This window comes from Electrona antarctica (assembly GCF_951216825.1).
Source record: "Electrona antarctica genome assembly, chromosome: 1".
In the NCBI taxonomy this organism is placed as follows: Eukaryota; Metazoa; Chordata; class Actinopteri; order Myctophiformes; family Myctophidae; genus Electrona; species Electrona antarctica.
Window position 1 is genome coordinate 21581635 of NC_136806.1, and position 19374 is coordinate 21601008.

Sequence of the window (19374 nt, forward strand, 5' to 3'; positions counted from 1 at the left end):
TAGCGACACACTATGATCTCGCCGCAAAGCGGGTGCATGGGCTATAGTTCCAAACATTGCTCCTATGGCTGGAACTATCCCATTGAGATAGAATGAGGACTTCTGCTTTCCATTGTTACAATGGGAGTCAACGTTAGTGTTGCCACTCTCTTACTATACTCTGGGGTTTGCAAGGTATTCTTAGGTGTAATCCTGGGTTGTCAGGGTTATGATGGTTACTTCATTTTTGGCGTCCTCTGCTGTTGGTATTAACGACCAAGTCATGACTGGCTGCCCCGGCCTAAGCCAATGGTATACTCTGAAACGCCACCTAAGCCAATGGGAGTCTGCACCACTTGTGTAGCCAATCACGTAGTAGCGACCTAGTCATGATTTGCTGCATCCTAAGCCCTGCCCCGCACCGCGGAAGTCTGCAGCCACACTCCCTGCACGCCGCCGCAGCTTGAAGCTACTGACAACAGCAGCTAATGTTATGAGCTAACTGGAGAGCAGGAAACCCACAACAAAACACTGTGATTGAACCCAAAACAGTTACAAAAAATAATCATATTATAAGAAAAAAGGGGGACAAATGACAACAGAGAGCGCTTGTTAACTGGCAGTTAATACGCGTGTCATTCTTGTTTTTAACAGGATACATTGCTTTGGTAACATGATGCTGCACTAAACAGATAAACGCTTGTAAAAGCGTCACGTCTACTGACCAATCGTCTTGGGTTTCCATGGAGCTCTGTGCGTGGATTGCAGCAAAACAGTTTGGCTTTCCCTTAATATTATTTCCTGTGAATGGTATACAGTATTCTCATCTGAGTATATCTGTGTCAGCTTCTTGAGCCATGAGTTGTTGGTTGCAAGCCATCGTGCTTTTGTATACCCATATCATCCTACAACATCAACTGAGTGAAGCACTAAAGCCTCTTGATTGTTGTGCTTACTATACACTGACTATAACATATAAAATAATAATATAATAATAGCCAAGGGTTGAACTTGAACTCGCTTTCTGTGTATGTGTGTGTGCGTGTGTGTGTGCGTGCGTGCGTGCGTGCGTGCGTGCGTGCGAGGGGGAGAGGAGAGAAAGACAGACATAAAGACAGAGACATTTAATCACTCATCTAATTAAAAATGCACCAAGTCTCTCTGTGTGTGTGTACGTCTGTACGTCTGTAATCCACGTAAATCGAGAACCGTTCGCCCCACAGACTTCAAATTCGACACACGTGTTCCACCCCACCACAGGGGGTGCAGTGCCCGGTGTCGAGTCGGTCAGACCCACGGTTGCCCAGAACCGCCCCAAAAAGGCCTCCGCCCGGACTCTGGACAGGCCCCTGCTGCCCAGTGTCCATATATGGAGCTGGCCTGTTCTGACATCATTCTAACGTCTGCATAGACTCCATATTTGGGCATGCCTGACAAAGAACTCCATATATGTGCATAAAAGGGACACAGACATAATATCTGGGTGGGGCATGCATTTCCAACTTACATCGTCCCAAGTAGGCCAGTGCCGAACGGGCACTGCTGTAGAGGCTCCAACAGGCACCGCTCTTGACTAATTAAGTTTAATAATTGGATTCTTTTTTTGCACAAGGCAAACTTGAGACTGTATGCTGCATGCCCTGAATGCTGTTTCTTTACTGCATTCAGTTCAGCAACTTAAATGTTGTCGTGATATAAGCCTGTTAATGATCTCCGCCAGCCTGAAGGCTGGGGGTGGAGATTATGTTTTGCCCCAAGTTGTGTGTCTGCCTGTGTACAATGCTGGACCGATCAGTGCCCAACTTTTCTTGCATGCAGCCAAGAGGCCAAGGAAGAACCTCCACCCCAAAATGTTTTTAGTTTACACATTAACGTAACATTGTTTCTGCCAGCAGCCCTCCTTGCATTTGGCATATTGTTTAATATGGGCATACCGGTAATCAGTTATGGATTTGAAAGTTATCATCCGTTAAATCATATAAGATCATAAACGATGTGCAAGGTTGAATTAATTTCATCACAAAAACAAAAACTAGAAACTTTGACCCTCTAGTTAGACCAGAATATATTTTTAATTAAAACATGACCACTAATCATTACACATTGATTGTTTTTTGGTTGGTTGGTTTTCAGGCTGAATCGAGTTCATTTGGGGGTCCATACTGTACGTTGGTCCGACGTACTAACAGTCCGACATGCAACAATCCGACACATGCGTGTCGGTTAAGGCTGGTTAAGACTCACCCGTGGCTCCTGACATGCGTTGCCGGTTAAAACTCACTCGTGGCTTCCCTGTTATAGGTTAGGGTTTGTGGTAGGGTGTCGGATTAAATGCCTGTTGGACTGTAAGTAGGCCTACTGTATATGTCAGACCAAACGCATGATTCGCACCAGTTTGAATGATCTTTCACGCTATATAGTGCACTCAAGATGTGAAAGCAGAAAGCACCCAATGTCTTGCTTTGGACCTGCTCCTGCACATGCTGGGCAGGCCCAGTTTTCTGAATGTGTTCACTGTAAATATTGCTAGATTAGCATCAGAATTAGACATAAGATATCAAATAAATTGATCAGTGTTTTGGTTTCTTTGTTAATATCCAATCCCTCCCATAGAAATTAATTCCTCAGCAATCGGCTTACAAAATAAATACTCAAACGTCTTACAGAATGACTTTACAGAGGAAATTATCCATTTCAATTCATGATAAATGAGTCGGTTTTTGAGGAAAAGGAACATTGCCTAACAACAAGAGACAGAAAAAGTAAAGCAAATAAATAAATACACAAACATACAAACAAAACTATAAATAAAGAGTAAGAGATTAAAAAACAAGAACTGATCAATTATCAGTTAATTACCAGCGGCTGCCTTATCTCCAGAATTGTGCTATGAAATGTGAATATCTGTCTATCTGTATTTATGTGTGTGTGGAAACAACAACAGGATCTGTCGAGGTGACTGTAACTGTGACAGTGTAGCCTTAGCCTACTACAAATGGAACCAAAGGACCCTTTTATAACAATAAACTCTGAGACTGTACAAATGGACTGTTATGGGTCCATTTGGTTGTATTTGTACACTCTCAGGTAGCACATTCTCCAAACCATTACTGTATATGTCGCACCTCGCGCACAACTGTCGGTTGTAGTGTTGACATTGGCTTGGCAGGCCGTAAATCCTCTTTTAGAAACCCGGGCTTTGATTTGTCTCAACCGATTTTGATCCCGGGCTTTTATTGGAAGGAGGCAGCTATAAGAAGGAGGCCTATATTTCTACTTTTCAAACCGATCATAATTAATAAAACCAAATTTTCTCAATTTGAACCCTGTAAAATGTACTGGGCTCATTTATTGAACCAAGTCCTCGTGAAATATTAAACAGTACAGTTGCAGGTGCTCACTGGTCATTGTAACAACAATATGTCATTAGCCTATATTAGGCTAATAACAAGTTCAGCTGCAAATAATACAATTTAAAAAAATATATATGGTAGGCTATATGTCCTCTAATACTATCAATGCAGCTTATATGAACAGTGCAACAGTGATCAATTTAAAGGTATATTCAGTGATTCATTCAAATATCACTTATTTTTTTGTTTTGTTGTGATAATCATCCCTACTATAGAGTGTGCTGACCATAGGAGTTTCTCCCTGTCCCCAGTTAAACCCTGGGATCCAAAAACCGTAGGTTTCGTTTTTGGCTAGATGGCCCAGCCTTCATCCAATCAGGATAGAGAGCGGCCTTCCGCCAATCATGATCGAGCGGGGGCGGGCCTGGTGTGCGTGCTGTTGGCCTGTTGCGTGTCCCCCCACGCAACAGGCGAGTGTCGGTACAGATAGTACTACTTTACTCACTGTCCTCTCAACAAGTCAGAAGAACTTAGAGTGAAGCACTTTTGGTTGCTCAAAGCTCTCTGGGTTGTCCTCTTTGTGTCTTCAGGTTGAAAACGGCAGACTGTCGCTTTAGCAACAACTAACGTGCAGTCACGTTCGTTGCAAAAAAGGTCACAACGCGTCAAACAGCTTGCCTCCATTACTCACTGTCTAAGGGTAGATGTAATTTCAACGTGTAGTTTGTTCACTCTGTTGTTGTGTTCAATGTATTGTGCGAGAGCCCGGCATCTGCGCGCTGATGTCACAGCTGACAGGCAAACAGGAGCGAAGGTACCGCAACGCTCACTGAAAAAAAAATAAAAAAAATAACCGGCTAATAAAAGGAGGATTTTTAATTGCTTAATGCAACGCCACCCACGGTAATTAATAGGGGGACAGCTTTTTATTGAAGGAAGGAATGTATTTGAGGAAATACTGTGGCACATCATGGCTGTGGCGCTGCTCGCGCGACCGCTTAGACAATGGCATATTAAAGGTGTCTGGTTGCGTATAGAGACGAGGCAGCCAATCAGAATTCTCGTCAGACTAGCATGTCGATCTGTCGACTAGTTTTCATGGGCTTTCATAGACCAGCGCTTTACAAGCCGCTGGTAAAAAACATTGAGAGACAGGAAGACAGTGAGTGAGAGCAGTGCATGTGTGAAAAGAGAGTGAGAGAAAAACTGCAGTGGAAAAAGGGAGACAGAGATAGAGAGAGAGAGTAGTGAGTTTTTTTTTAATTGCTTTTAGCCATACTGTGAGTATGTGGAGGTGGGTGTGAGGTGATGTATTGTATTGTACTGTAGGTGTAGGTATAGGGAGGGGGGAGGTAAAGCACACTCCAAGGGAGATTCGGAGTGAAGTCTGTGGGAGTTCAGTTAGAGCCATGCATTGGTGTAAATGTAAGCGACACGCTGATCCCTGCTGACTGTATGCTCAGATGTACTCCATCTGGCGTAACCCATCGCCACTTGCCGCAAGCATTCAGCACCTTACCTCAGTCTGGCTGTGAATCACAAACCTCTCCTTGCCATCAACATATCACACGGAAGTTGAATACATCTTTCATTATGCAAAGTGTGAAGCAGTGAACATTTAGCTGCAGTATCAACCATGCTACACTCCCACTCAACACCAGACACCGGCTAAATGCAACATCTACTGTACCACTATATACTATATTTTTGTGCAGTGAGCCCCCCCCAAAAAAATAACAATAAAAAATAAAGAGCTTGTCAAGTTTCTTCATTGTTGAGCTATAATGGAAATAGTCTCTCTATCCAGAATATTGGCTCCCACAATTTTCAAATGCAGTCTGTGCAATGGAAGAGCTGCAAACGATCCTGGAGTAAAGCGGAAGTCTCGCTTCCCCCTGCTTCCGTTTCGTCTTTGCAGTCGCGTCAAATTAGTCCAAGCATATCTAGCTTGCCGCTTATCAGAAATGGTAATACTTTTTTTTAAATATATTTAAAAATATATTTTTGTTAACGGAAAATATCAGATGACAGCTTCCTTTCTTGGCTTTCAGGATGTGCAGCTCCAGATTATATAGCATTCAGAGATTGTGGAACAGTTAGCCATGCAAGACTATAACGGAGACCACATTTTACACTAAATGCACAGAATCTGTCTGTTAGACTTAGTTTAGTTTAGTTTTATTCACACAATAAAAAAACAGTACAAAAAACAAACTTTAACAAAGTTTCGGGCTATCGAAACTATCGCCGTATATATTGAAATCACTAAAGCAGTGGTTCTCAACCAGTGGTCCAGGGACCACCAGTGGTCCTTGAGGGGGTTCTGGGTGGTCCCCAGCTAAATGGAGTTGGTAACCAAATGGAACCTTATAGATCTTTAACTCTTGAGAGTGTAATATGTTCCATTTTATACTCTCAAGAGTTAACTTATTGTTAAACATCTGAATTAAGTTAATTTACAAGAAGTCTACACAATTAGAGAATGTAGAATAATTGTTATTTTGATCAACATTTGCCTGTTCTCCTATGGTACCAACATCAAGACAATACAGCATGGAACTGGGCACATAATTATTCTTTAGTTTTGGGTGTGCAATGTTGTTAAATCTCAACAAATGGTGGTCTGTGGCTCAAATGCAGAATAAACTAGAAAAAGTGCCTCCTGGTGGCGCTATAATAGGCCAATGTGAAAAGGGTGCCATTTGTTCTTACACCATTGATGGCAATAGGATGATTTGAGGCATTTTGTTACAAAAATGTGTTTTGCAAAAATCCACCTGTTGGTGGCACTATAACAGGCCAATGTGAAAAGGGTGGGATATATTCCTCAGCCTAGTAGGAAAGTCTGTGAAAGATTTCACGTAAATTGCACGTTGCGTTCATGATTTGAGGCTTTTTGTTTCAAAAGTGCCAATCCTGCAAACTTTGAAAGCCAATGTTAGCCAATTAGGATGGTATATGAAATATTGGACAGATCCGTCTTGAACACATGACTATAGAGATAGTGTGATTTTGTGACGATTTGCGGGATTTTTGGACAGAATCTGAAGGAGTAATATACAAAAATGGGTTTTTCAAAAGTCGGCCTCCTGGTGGCGCTATAACAGGCCGTTCTGGAAATTTTGGGGCAGAGGTTCATCGTTGGCATCATGGTTGGCATCCAGGGAGTGTGTGTGCAAAATATGGCATCGACCGGGTTAACGGTACCGGAGATTAGCCGTTCACAGACAGACGGACGGACGGACGGACACACGGACGGACGGACGGACACACGGACGGATGGACGGAGTGCAAAACATACTCTCTCCCCATGCCTTCGCCCTGGTGGAGACAATAATGGGCCTTCATTCGAAAAAGGGTTGAAAACCTCTGCACTAAAGCAATAAAGATATGGTCGATATGAAGGTCCCTTAGCTTGACAATGCCTGATCTCTGCCACTGAGCAGTGCTGGGAGAGTGACAGAGATGGTTATTGTGAATAGGGGAATAGCGCTATGGTTACAGACAGTCCTCCAAGTTCAAAATTGAGACCAGATACTAAAGTGAGAAAATCTGATTGGTTCCATTGAAGTAGTTATCATGGAAGTAAAGCTAAAACTGAGTTAGAAGTGCATGATAGCTTCAAGTTCACACACCAAATGGCTCCATTTTGTGTATTTGGCTTGGCTGCCCAGTAGTAGTTATTTTTTAGATATATACAAATACACCTCCTAGGCCCACAAATCTATGTCTTTGTTGAAACTATAGCCCTATACTGTATGTCCTGATCCTCCTGGGGGATTTGCCTTTATATAGAAAACAAAAATCTAAATAAGTTGAAAAAAACAGAAAAGAATAATAATAATAATAATAATAATAATAATAATAATAATAATAATAATAATAATAATAATAATAATACATCCATTTTGATGCAATTTAGGTCTACCTTTTCCATTCAAACCGTACACCTTTACAGGACTAATATATTATAAAATATATAATTTTCCACAGATATTCACACCAAGATATTTTAAACTGCTGTAGCCTGTGTATCACAAGGTGAAGGCACACTACACCATTTGGTGATCTTAAATGTGTCTGTCAATAGAAGATAGTCAGGGAATATTATAATTAATTCCTTAATTACCAATACATTTCTTCACCAATGTGTCTATGTAGATCTCGTACAATTCACACGCACGCACGCGCGCATGCCACCCCCCCTTCTCTCTCTCACACACACGCGCGCATGCCACCCCCCCCCCCCCCCCTTCTCTCTCTCTCTCTCTCTCCCTAGTCCCGCCCTCTGTCCAAACACACGCAACGTGGGAGACTGTGTTTGTTTATTTATCTCCCTACCACATGCACCCTTATTTTAGCCCCCCCATTAAGGCATTTTATCAAACATGACAATAATTCCAATTTAGCATTTTGGAAGGTTGTTAAGGAGGTTCCTAACTTTCTCCACCGAGGAGGTATAGGCCTATGTGGTATCCCATCCCTACAAGGTTGGAAATCATCGTCAAAGCTCAAAGGTAAGCTAACAAACTTTGCTATTGAGATGTGTCGATATATTTACTAGGCTACCAATTGGCTATATTCCGTCAAGTGCGGACATTTCTTGAAACTCCCACACTATTTTAGTAACGTTTGAGGCCATTATATTGTGACAATGAATATTTGGGAGAGCCATGACAATGCAGTATAGGATATAGTCCTGTACGACTTTTATCCTAGACCGTCTATAAAGTTCACAACGAGGTACAGTAGCCTAATTAATATAGCGGCTATAGTAGTGTGTGTGTGTGTGTGTGTGTGTGTGTGTGTGTGGGGGGCCTAGGGCTAGGCTATATGCCTCTAGGCTATATTATAGCCTAGCCCTAGGCCATAATTCAGTGATTCTGAACCTTTTGAATTTCAAGGCCCCCCACTGGCCCCAGTTTGATATAAATCAGGCCCCCTGGACTAGCCTGGCTAATAAGCCAGACCGAATCAGCCGTTGGCAAAAAAAAATTGCCTGCCACACGACAGTGTGATTTGAGTCTGGCTTATTAGCCAGGCTACCCCTGGACCCCATGGCCCATTTGATGCCATTTCTCTGTCTCTGGGATTCCAATTACATTGAATGAATGAAGTAATGTGTGTCAGAAACACTGCTGTAGCTCCTCACTGCCTGCACCAATCACTCACACTTTTCACACAGGCATTGACCATAATAATATGGAGGTCTTAACGAAGCCCTTTTTTCAATTTGACAAATTATTGATTAATAATTAAGTTGTTAGTGCATTCAAATTACCCATCCACTTACATGGGAAAGTATTTTTCTCTCAGAAACCATCAGAGCTACAGTCACAACACTTGTAGGGGAGGTTCATAATAATTATCGGCGTCCAAAGTTAGTGGGATCAGGGCCTGTTTTACAAAAAAAATTACACAAATCACCAACGGAATGTCCAATCCACCCCAAATTTCATTCACATGTCGTGGGTGGTTTAATCAACGGAGAGCCCAAAGCAATTCCATTTTCAGTCATAGGGGGCACCACAAATGTGGACATTTCAAACGTTTGTTGCAAAAACATGCTTTTGGGGAGATAAAGCGCGCGCTCCGGCGAAAACAGCTAATCTACAAGCTCACAACATCACAGGTTGCAAAAGCCATGAGTTTTCTCAAGCTAGAGCTCAGAATTGTGCACATTTTGGACGCAAATGCACCTACAATTTCATCTGTGCGACTCACAAAATACATTTGGGAGTACCTGTGCGACTGTCCATAGTTGTCAAACTGGGGGGGCCTTCAAATGGGGGTCTGTGGGCTAATAAGTGTAAATGTTGCGGTCCTTGCCATGAACATATTTCCCTACCATGCATTTGTACGAATACTTTCATGTTATAGTGCTGTTTTTATTCATTAAAAAAACCCACTCAAATATATTATAGTTAAAATGAACGGCAATTAAAGATATTTATGGGGGGCAATATCTCACAACGGGTAAGGACTAGTAGATTTAATTCTGACACTGTACAAACGATACAGTTCCATTTGGTTCCATTTGTACACTCTCAGAGTTAACAATCCCTTAAGGGTCCATTAGCTCTGGCTATGGGACCTGCCTGCATGACATGCAGCAGAGCCTCTCGACTTCTGCAAAAATACAAAGAACGATTTAGCTATTTGCCAATACAAAGACGGTTTTGTGATGGAAATAAGCCTACTTTCCCCAGTGGACGCACTCTGAGCCCCCCACTACACATATAAAATGCACTTTTTGGCCTGAAAATGTTTCACTGGAAGATATAGCCTTAATGCAAACGGCTTAAGGCTATGGACCAGAGCTACAGTATTGATGATACACGGCTGCCATCTTGCCAGCAAGGTGCTGAATAGGTGCAACTTCCCATAGACAACCCATTCATCCAAACAGAAAAGTCCTATCTAATTGTATTAAATAAAGTCAAACTCACCAACATTGCAGCTGTACGAAATGCTTGAATTATCGTCTTACTACTATCTGCAAAGTGTTTGTTTCATAAAAATCCACCGTAGACATGTTATGAGCTACTTCCTGTCAAGAAATTCCTTGCAGATGATTATGTGTCAATAGTTTGGAAGCACTCGTTATCAGAAAGCAACCTCCTGCTGCCTCCTGCATTATGTGCAAATTCAAAACAGGTGGTACGCAACTACGCATGGGCATGGGTGATAGTCAACGAGCACTTCCAAACTCCAGCACTTAACACTCCCAACGCGGATCGCGTATCAATACGTTATCAATTAATCAAACGTCGGGTGCGGATCACGTATCAATACGTTTCAATCACTTTTTTATAGCATACTTTCATTCATCTTTTTACCCACCCGGACAATGAAGATCCATCGCCCTATCATTGCTGCTTAGTCCCGCTCACGTGATCAGAAAAAAAAACAAAAAAAAAAAAAACCCCTCCCCTCCTGAAAACAGGAGGGCGGGCCGCTTTACGTGTAGTAGAAGCCAGTGTAATGGATGCGCCCATGCCGATGTGTGAAAAGAATCACATTTCACCTAACCTCGCCTCACCAGGCTTTCCACCTCGGCTCGGACATTTGATTCCCCCCTCCCCTCCTGTTTCTCCAGGAGGAGGATCTTGCGAGGGGGTACATGCTCTCCTCTGTCTCTCGGAAAAATACATGATGAACGCTGAACGGAACGCTGCCAGATCGGCATTGCAAATGCATAACATCTGCAACACACATGGACAGATGCATGTTTCCTTCTTCATACTGTAGCGACCAAACGATCCCCGAGCCTACAATACTACGAACTAACCACAGTATCGAGGGGACGCCACGACAAGACAGTGTTCCGTTGGTGGATCACGTATCGCCATGCAGAGCCGTCATAATCGGAGATCGCTCAGACGTGTGATTGTAACGCTTTTTTATTCATTATAATTGTAGTGATAAGACCGCAATGAACGCGTCGGGGACGTAATCGACCCGGGTGTAATGTATAACGAACTTTTCCGCGACCTAAACCGTGGTGTTGTCATCTGTGGAAGTCATTTTTTCCTTCTCGTCGACATCACAGCCGGGTGACGCTTTTTTCCCCCTCCATCGCCCCCAAGCTGCATGCCCATAGCCTGGCTTGGCCAGCCTCATAGCGGGGATTCACTGAAGATTCTTCCCCGGAGGAAACATCAGTGAACCCTCGCTATGAGTCTGGCCGTGCCAGGCTAGCATGCCCAGGCATGTTCCCCTACACTAGCTTGAAAAACAAAATCAGCTGATGACAACGCGTCTCACCGTTATACTATAGTTCTGAACCGAACGGTGGAATGGGACTTTTTATAGCCGTACGGATCAAGACTTTTGCTGCCCAATGTGCCCATGACCCCCCCCCCCCCCCCCCCCCCAATGTTACTGCGATCAAAACAATGAAAGCAGTGAGATAGATTAGGCGAGGCGGCAATCATCATCAAAAAGAAAGCATAGTTATGAAGGTTTATAGTCAGACATTGACAGGCAGATATAACAATAAACACAATAAATATGCTATACATCCTATACATCGAATGAAAGCCCTGAATGTGTACTTTTACGAGGAAAAGAGTAAACATTGATCCCATGTACAGTTTGTCATAAATTGGATACTGGGTGGATGCACATTGCGCCCACCAGATATAACTGCAGAGAAGACATGGACCCGAACTCAATATTCACAAAATAAGGCCTATAGCGACATATAAATACTATATACCGTATGAAACAGAAGACTCTCTGCTTTCATAAGAAAAAAACTTCTACTGTAGTAATAATAAAAATCACACCCATGTGAAGTGAGTGGTGCAACTCTGACAGAGTTGCACCACTCACTTCACAGGGGTGTGATTTTTTTATTATTACAGTACAATTTTTTTCCTTATGAAAGCAGAGAGTCTTCTGTTTCATACGGTATATAGTATTTATATGTCGCTATAGGCCTTATTTTGTGAATATTGAGGAGTTCACGTCCATGTCTTCTCTGAAGTTATCTGGTGGGCACAAGCTGCATTCAATAACCAATTACTGTCTAACTGTACATGGGATCAATGTTTACTCTTTTCCTCGTAAAAGTACACATTCAGGGCTTTCATTCGGTGTATAGGATGTATAGGATATTTATTGGGTTCAATTTTATATCTGCCTGTCAATGTCTCTGACTTTAAACCATCCATAACTCTGCTCGCTGTTCAAGATAACCACTTCCAGGCAAATGCAGGTGTTGCAAAAAGGTCAATATCTCCAGAATGGAACATGGTAAAATCAAAATGTATTTTTTTAATTGAAGTGGACAAGTTCAGCTTTCTTTTGATGTAGGCGTGTGATTCTCGCTATAAGAGAACATTTTACTGTGGGCCCCCGACCAAGGCCTTTGTGCAATGTTAAATGGCAGCAACATCCAAATAGGCCTGTTGAGATCTTCCAGCAATCAAAGTGTTAAAAAGAAATCATCTGCAAGGGTTTTCTTGACAGGGAGTAGCTCATAACATGTCTACAGTGGATTTGTATTAATCAAACACATTGCAGATAGAGGATAATTCAAGCTTTCAGCTTTTCAGCTGTACGAGCTGCAATGTTGGTGAGTTTGACGTTATTGAATACAATTAGATAGGACTATGGGAAGTTGCACCTAGTTACTAGCCGCAATTTGCAACTCTAGATTTTTTTATAATGGGATGAATCTAGAGTTGCAATACCCTCCATTGACTCCCCACTCATCATTTTGCGTTTGCGATCTGCTTGTCTTAAACGACGTTAAACTCACCAACATTGCAGCTGTAGTCCAAGCTTGAATTATTCTCTTTCAATCTGCAAAGCTTGTTTTTCATAAAAATCCCCCGTAGACATGTTATGAGCTACTTTCTGTCAAGAAGAAGAAATGTTGGAGTTTGGAAGCGCTCGTTTTTATTAAGGGGTCGCGCTGCTGCCTCCTGCATTATGTGCAAATGCGAAACAGATGCATGCAGGGACGTTCAGTGACTTACGACGAGCGCTTCCAAACTCCAGCACTTAGAAAAAATAATCACTTGCACAGAATTTCTTGACAGAAAGTAGCTCATAACATGTCTACGGGGGATTTTTATGAAAAACAAGCTTTGCAGATTGAAAGAGAATAATTCAAGCTTGGACTACAGCTGCAATGTTGGTGAGTTTAACGTCGTTTAAGACAAGCAGATCGCAAACGCAAAATGATGAGTGGGGAGTCAATGGAGGGTATTGCAACTCTAGATTCATCCCATTATAAAAAAATCTAGAGTTGCAAATTGCGGCTACCTAGTTACCAACTTGCTGGCAAGATGGCAGCCGTGTGCATATCGTCAGAGGACCCTGATGGTCCCTGGACCCCAGCGGGCTGAAATCAGCCCTCATGCTTCTGACTCCCTCCCCATATTTCTGTCAGAAGCTGTTGAGGGCTGATTTTTACCCTTTTTAGCTTTTTCATTTCTGTACACGCAGTAATGTAAATGTCCATTGCTTTTTAAGTCATACTGTAGCAGCAGTGTAGCATATTACATGCCATAGCTATACAATATGTGTGCTCTCTGGTTCAGCTAAAGGTTATTCTGCACCAGCAGCCATTCATGTCGCCAGCCCATAATGGTTCATTTGGATAAGTGTATACGGGTGTCAAGTTTGTTAGATGCTGTTAATACCGCACAATGCCCAGCACTTCACAAGTATCAAAAAGAACTATTGTTGGTAATTTCCGTGCAGCACTCACAGTGGAGGGAAAAGCACATAACTGCAGGCGCTATGTGAAATGTTAAAATGGAGATTAGCCCTGTGCGACGCAGATCCTGGTATAATGATTAAAAATCCTGCCTTGCATTTCAATGGGAACACTTGTGGCTGCGAGCACTAAGATAAGGCCCTGCTCTCTGGTTTAATTTCAATACACATGCAGGGGATGGGGAAGAAGGTGTTTTTCTTGGACTATATATATATATATATATATAGGCACATTCTTGCCCTTGGTATGTCATCCGTATCCTGCCTGCATTCAGGTAATGTCATGGCCATAGAATCAATCACAGATGAACATGATGTGTATCACAGATGAACACTGAACACTGTTCAAACATAGTGTGTGGAAAGATGAATGAATGAATGAAAGAATCAATGAAGGGACTGACCGGATGAAGCCGTTTCCGGTGGTGGATGTGGAGGAAGGCATTCTGAAATGGGTGGACAACAACGGATGCCTGGGGGTTGGGTTCTGTAACCTTACTGTTTTCATGCGTTCGTGGACATCCTCCAACCCTCCCGGCCCCACGCCCCCCACTCCCACCCCACCCCACCCCACCCCTAGTTCAACTATCCCTACTCAGTGGCACTACGTTAGGGCCCTCTCCATCACTGTCGGCCCAGGGGCAGGCCACGGAGGATCCTGCAGAGGAGAGAAAGCACAGCATGCTGAGTGAGTGAGAGAGGGATGGATGGAGGAAGGGAGAGAGCGAGTGGGGGAACGAGAGCGGGAAGGGGAGAGAGTGAGGGAATGAGGGATGGGGGGAGGAATGGGGAGAATGAGAGATGGATGGAAGGAGCGATGTTCCCCTGAGGGCCTTTTGGAGGCAGTGTGTGTATCAATCACTCGACAGGAGGGGGCGGATGTGACTCCGATGGACACTGCTCCTTTACAGATCTGCCCCTCTCCCTCCCTCCCTTCTTCCCTCTCTTCTATGCTCTTTGTCCTGAGTTGACTGTCCTTTCCCTCTCTCCCCCCTCACCCTCCATCCAGGTCCCGCTCCACCTATTGGCTCCAGCTTGCCACCAACCTTGGCCTCACCTGGCCTATTAATAACCTGCCACAAAGTCACCCCGGATGTTTTCGTTTCCTTTCCACGTCCTCGCTGAAAAACCCTCATTCTGTCCCATAGCTGTCAAGTGACCTGCAGGCTGGCGTCTCTGGAGCTGTGGCTCGACTCCGTGGTGACTTCTGGAGGTTAAGACAGAGTGTCAGGCCATGCACTGTTGAGGTAAGTGAAGGTCTTCGCCACATGAAATGGGGTTGAGCTGGGGAACACAGGTTAAAGGAAGATGCACGTTAGCTATTATTAACAAGACGAGAGTAACCGCAGAAGTACTAGTGACAGGGGAAGAAGGAGGGCGCAGTGCATTAGGATAAAACTTGGATGGGAACTTGCATCCTCCCGGTCAAAAGTTGTTGTTTTGTTCTGGCTTAAAGGACCATATTGTCAGTCTGGCATATTTGGCTTACTGGCCATGAATCATTGTGTATAATATACTGTATATGATTTTCCAAAGCTTACTGTAGTTTGTTTGATCTTTGACAAAGACAATATTTTCCATTCATTTCAGTATGGTACTTTAGTTGCGAGAGTGAGGTCTAGCCAACACCAACTCGGGATTCCTGGATCGCTGCCCTCCACAATTTCCTATCCAACATCAGGTTCTTGAGCTCTTCAGTGTTGTCAGCCAAGCTGTCGCACCGCAGCACGTCTACATAGGTGGTACGCTTCTTTCCCCTCCTGGCTTTGCCCTGGTTTGGCTCCCATAGGGTCAATTTACTTGCCTCAAGTTCTGGGTGCCTGACGCAGTGCCCTGCCAGCCTCATCCTTCTCTCTCTTACTTTGTCCGTGACCCGTGGTAGGTCCCCATAGAGGTCCACATTTCTGATGCGGTCCGTCCATGTGACACCTAGTGCCATTCGTAGCATTCTTGTGTAGACTCCATCCAGGGCTTTTTCCTGTTGTATTGTAAGGGTCCATGTCTCGGCCCCATACAGCAGTGCTGACTCCACAGTAGCTATGAACAGCCGCCTCTTAAGGTCCCATATCTGTATGTATCATATAGTATGGTACTATAAATAGATAGCTTCAGATACAGTAGGTAATGTTATACACAAAATGGTAAATGGTGCATTTATATAGTGCTTTTATCCAAAGTGCTTTACATACCGTAGATGCATTACATTCACCCATTCATACACCGCTGGCGGAGGAAACTATGCAAGGTACCAACCTTTACGGGTTCAGAGAGTCTTGCTCAAGGAAACTTCAACACTAACTCTGGGGCAGCCCGGAATGTAACTGGAAACCTCGTGGTTCCCATCCGGCTGCTCTAGCGGCCACTCTACCCCTGAGCCACTGACACGCCGTAACTGTGTCATTGTTTTTTGTAGTTGAAGTTACAGGTTTTTTTTCTTTTAAATGCATTGTATGGCACACATTAATTTCACAAATCTAACCCAAACAACAAATATTCCCGGGAAATAATTTGCAAAATAGATTATCATGTCAGTGACATTAACATCGAACACAACGTGCAGTTGTGTTTTAAGGGTTTTGGACAAACTATAAGGTATGAGTTGTACTGTATGACAGCAGATCTCTGAATAAGAAGCAATGGCAAAATGGTCTTTTTATTATGTATAATGTACAATACAATATATGACTGAGGCTATTGTGAACAATTAGTTATTTAGAGCAGTATTATCCTAAACAAAGAATGGAAAGGTGAAGTGCTACTGTTCCTATTTGCCTAACAACCTAAAACAACAAAGGCAAGGCAAGTGCCATTCCAAACCTTTGCTCCACCTCGAAAGGTAACGTGCATCATCATCCTTTGTTATGCTCGCGCTAATGCGCGGATCCATAACGAATGATGATCACGCCCCCATACATCAGTCTGGACGATATGCTGAGAGCCGTCAGGGAGCCTCCAGGTTTCACTTCGCCACGTTGGGCCTGCTGGAATGGCCGCGACGATATGACCCAGGTTGATTCCCCATCCATCCCAATCGCCCCATGTCTCTCAGAGTCCGCTGTCCTCATCGAGAGGGCGTATGACCTTCCCGACAGTACACCATGGCACGGGGCATGCAGCAAGAGATGGTAGGAGGTGGGTAGATATTTATTAGCTCTGCCTGACCTTATGGTGTGAAAGGTGGACGGGAAGTAATGGGTGGCTTGCAGTGTCTGAGCGCCATCTCAAGCAGTTTGTTTGGGCAGACAGCTTTTTAGATTTCTGTGTACTCCTCTCCTCACCTCGGTGTGTGATCTACTGACAAGGCTGCTTGGATGTGACTAAAACGAAAGAAAGCATCCAGTTAGTTTTATCTTCCATATCTTCAGGTTTTATGTTTTTTTTTTAAGCTGAACAGTTACCAGTCTCTTTTAGTGTGTGTGGATAGCATGTGTACTATACTAGGAGACAAAGGAGTGCAAAGGAAAATGAGTATATCTCTCACTTTTGGGACCATGCAGTAACTACTCTAATCTACCTCTTTCTTCTTTATTAGCCACGATTATACACATTACCCACCAGGATTAGTTAATTAATTCAATCGTACTGGACTGCTGTTGACATCACCTAGCACCAAGTGCTATAAAAGACCATTTGGCATGGATCTACACCAGTGGTTTTCAACCCTTTTCATATCAAGGTCCATTATTTGTTCAGCATTTGAGCCACGGACCACCATTTGATGACCTTTAGCCTCTCAGACTCATCTGAGCCACAGACCACCATTTGATGACTTTTAGCCTCTATTTAGACTCATCTGAGCCACAGACCACCATTTGATGACTTTAGCCTCTCAGACCCATCTGAGCCACAGACCACCATTTGATGACATTTAGCCTCTCAGACCCATCTGAGCCACAGACCACCATTTGATGACATTTAGCCTCTCCCAAAACGAATGAATATTTATTTTTGTTGTCGTTGGATAAGATTTTGCCCACAATTCCATGCTGTATTGATGTTGGTACCATCCATCCATCTTCAACCGCTTATCCGTAGTCGGGTCGCGGGGGCAACAGCTCCACCAGAGTGCTCCAGACTTCCCTCTCCAGAGCAACATTAGTGACTTCCTCCTGGGGGATTCCGAGACGTTCCAAGGCCAGTGAGTCGATGTGTTTCCTCCAACTGCGCCTTGGTCTGCCCCGGGGTCTCCTCCCAGTGGGACGTGCGTCGAGGCCCTTCCTAGGGAGGCGCCCGAGAGGCATCCTAACCAGATGCCCGAACCACCTCAGCTGACTCCTTTCCAGGCGAAGGAGCAGCGGTGTTGGTACCATTAGGAGAGATTACAGACAAACGATCAAAATAACAATTCTTCTACATTCTCTAATTGCGTAGACTTCTTGCAAATTAAGCAATGTAGATTTTTTAATAGTAATTTAACTCTTGAGTGTGTAAAATGAAACCAAATGGACCCATTAGGGTCCAGTTGGTTTAATTTAGCCAGAAGAATTACATTTTTGACGATACCGATCTCTATATACATTTGCCAATATTATTGGTGTAAGTTATGTCATTGGAATGCAATGAGCTCAAATTCAATCATTCAATCTGTAATTATTGCTGTTGTAGTGCCAAGAAAGTGCCACCACGAAACAAGTATCGAAAGATTAACAATTCAAAGAAACTCAGTGGCATTTCTTTCTTTCTTTCTTTCTTTCTTTCTTTCCTTTTTCTTTTTTTAATTTATTTTCCAATTATGTTTACTGCAATGAACAACTCTGAATAACTGCCTATTGATGAAGACTAGAGGTAAAAAGCAATTTCGGGGGTGTAAATTCTTCCCAAACAGAACTTGAGAAACAAAGCAAACAACACTGAAATGTAGAAGAAATGGAGGGGCAACTAAAACAAGTATGCCGCGTTGAGTGACTACATTTCACACAAGAGTCACAGCAAAAACAGCCTACGGAGTGATGAGCAGATGCAGGTTTGTTTTCCCTACCACGGTTCTAATACACTGGGGATTGTGCAATCTGTGCCATTTTCTCATGTAGTAAAACGTTCACATTCCCTTTGACAGCTCAGAGTGGGGGCAGAATGTACCATCACGTCCATCTCTGAGCCACTCCACAGCCTGGCGCTGCTAAAGCGTCGCTGGAAATCTCTCTCATAAGTTAAATGATGTCTCCAGGTTCCTGCACCGCGAGTGTCTATCGATCAACGTCCTCGCGCGTCGCCCGAGCAGCAGCAGGCCAGGCAGCAGATTCAGCGCACAGATATGAATTGGTGTTAATTGTGTCCCATTGTATTAGGGCCGTGCCGGTTCAATGTCTTATAAATATCACCTGCTGACGTTTCATTAAGACGTTGGCATAACTCTGCCGTCCTGGCCTGCAGGGTGGGGGTTTGGCTAACTGGAATAATGAAGCAGGAGAGTGCAGGCTGGCTGACAGTAACGATATGCAGATTGCCAGTGTGCCTTGGCAAGGCAGAGAGGGAAAGCTGCTGAGAATTGTGGAAAGAGCCGCAAACAGTCAAAATGCCTGCATGCGGGGCTCAAAGGGGAACGTTGACTAAGAGCGGGAGGGTTTTTGAGGGGAGTTGTCTGTTAAAGGAGATGTTCCAGTGTTGCTGATGAGTATCTGAAGCTGAAGCATAAACGAGCAGCACAGGATGTTAGATAAAGCTTTCACTACCAGTGTTGCGGGTGGAGCAACAACACAGTCATGGACAAATTATGTCTACATCGGGGCAACGTGGTCTGTTCTCCTTCCACTCCCCCTCTCTCTGCTCACCCAACGTGGTCTGTTCTCCTTCCACTCCCCCTCTCTCT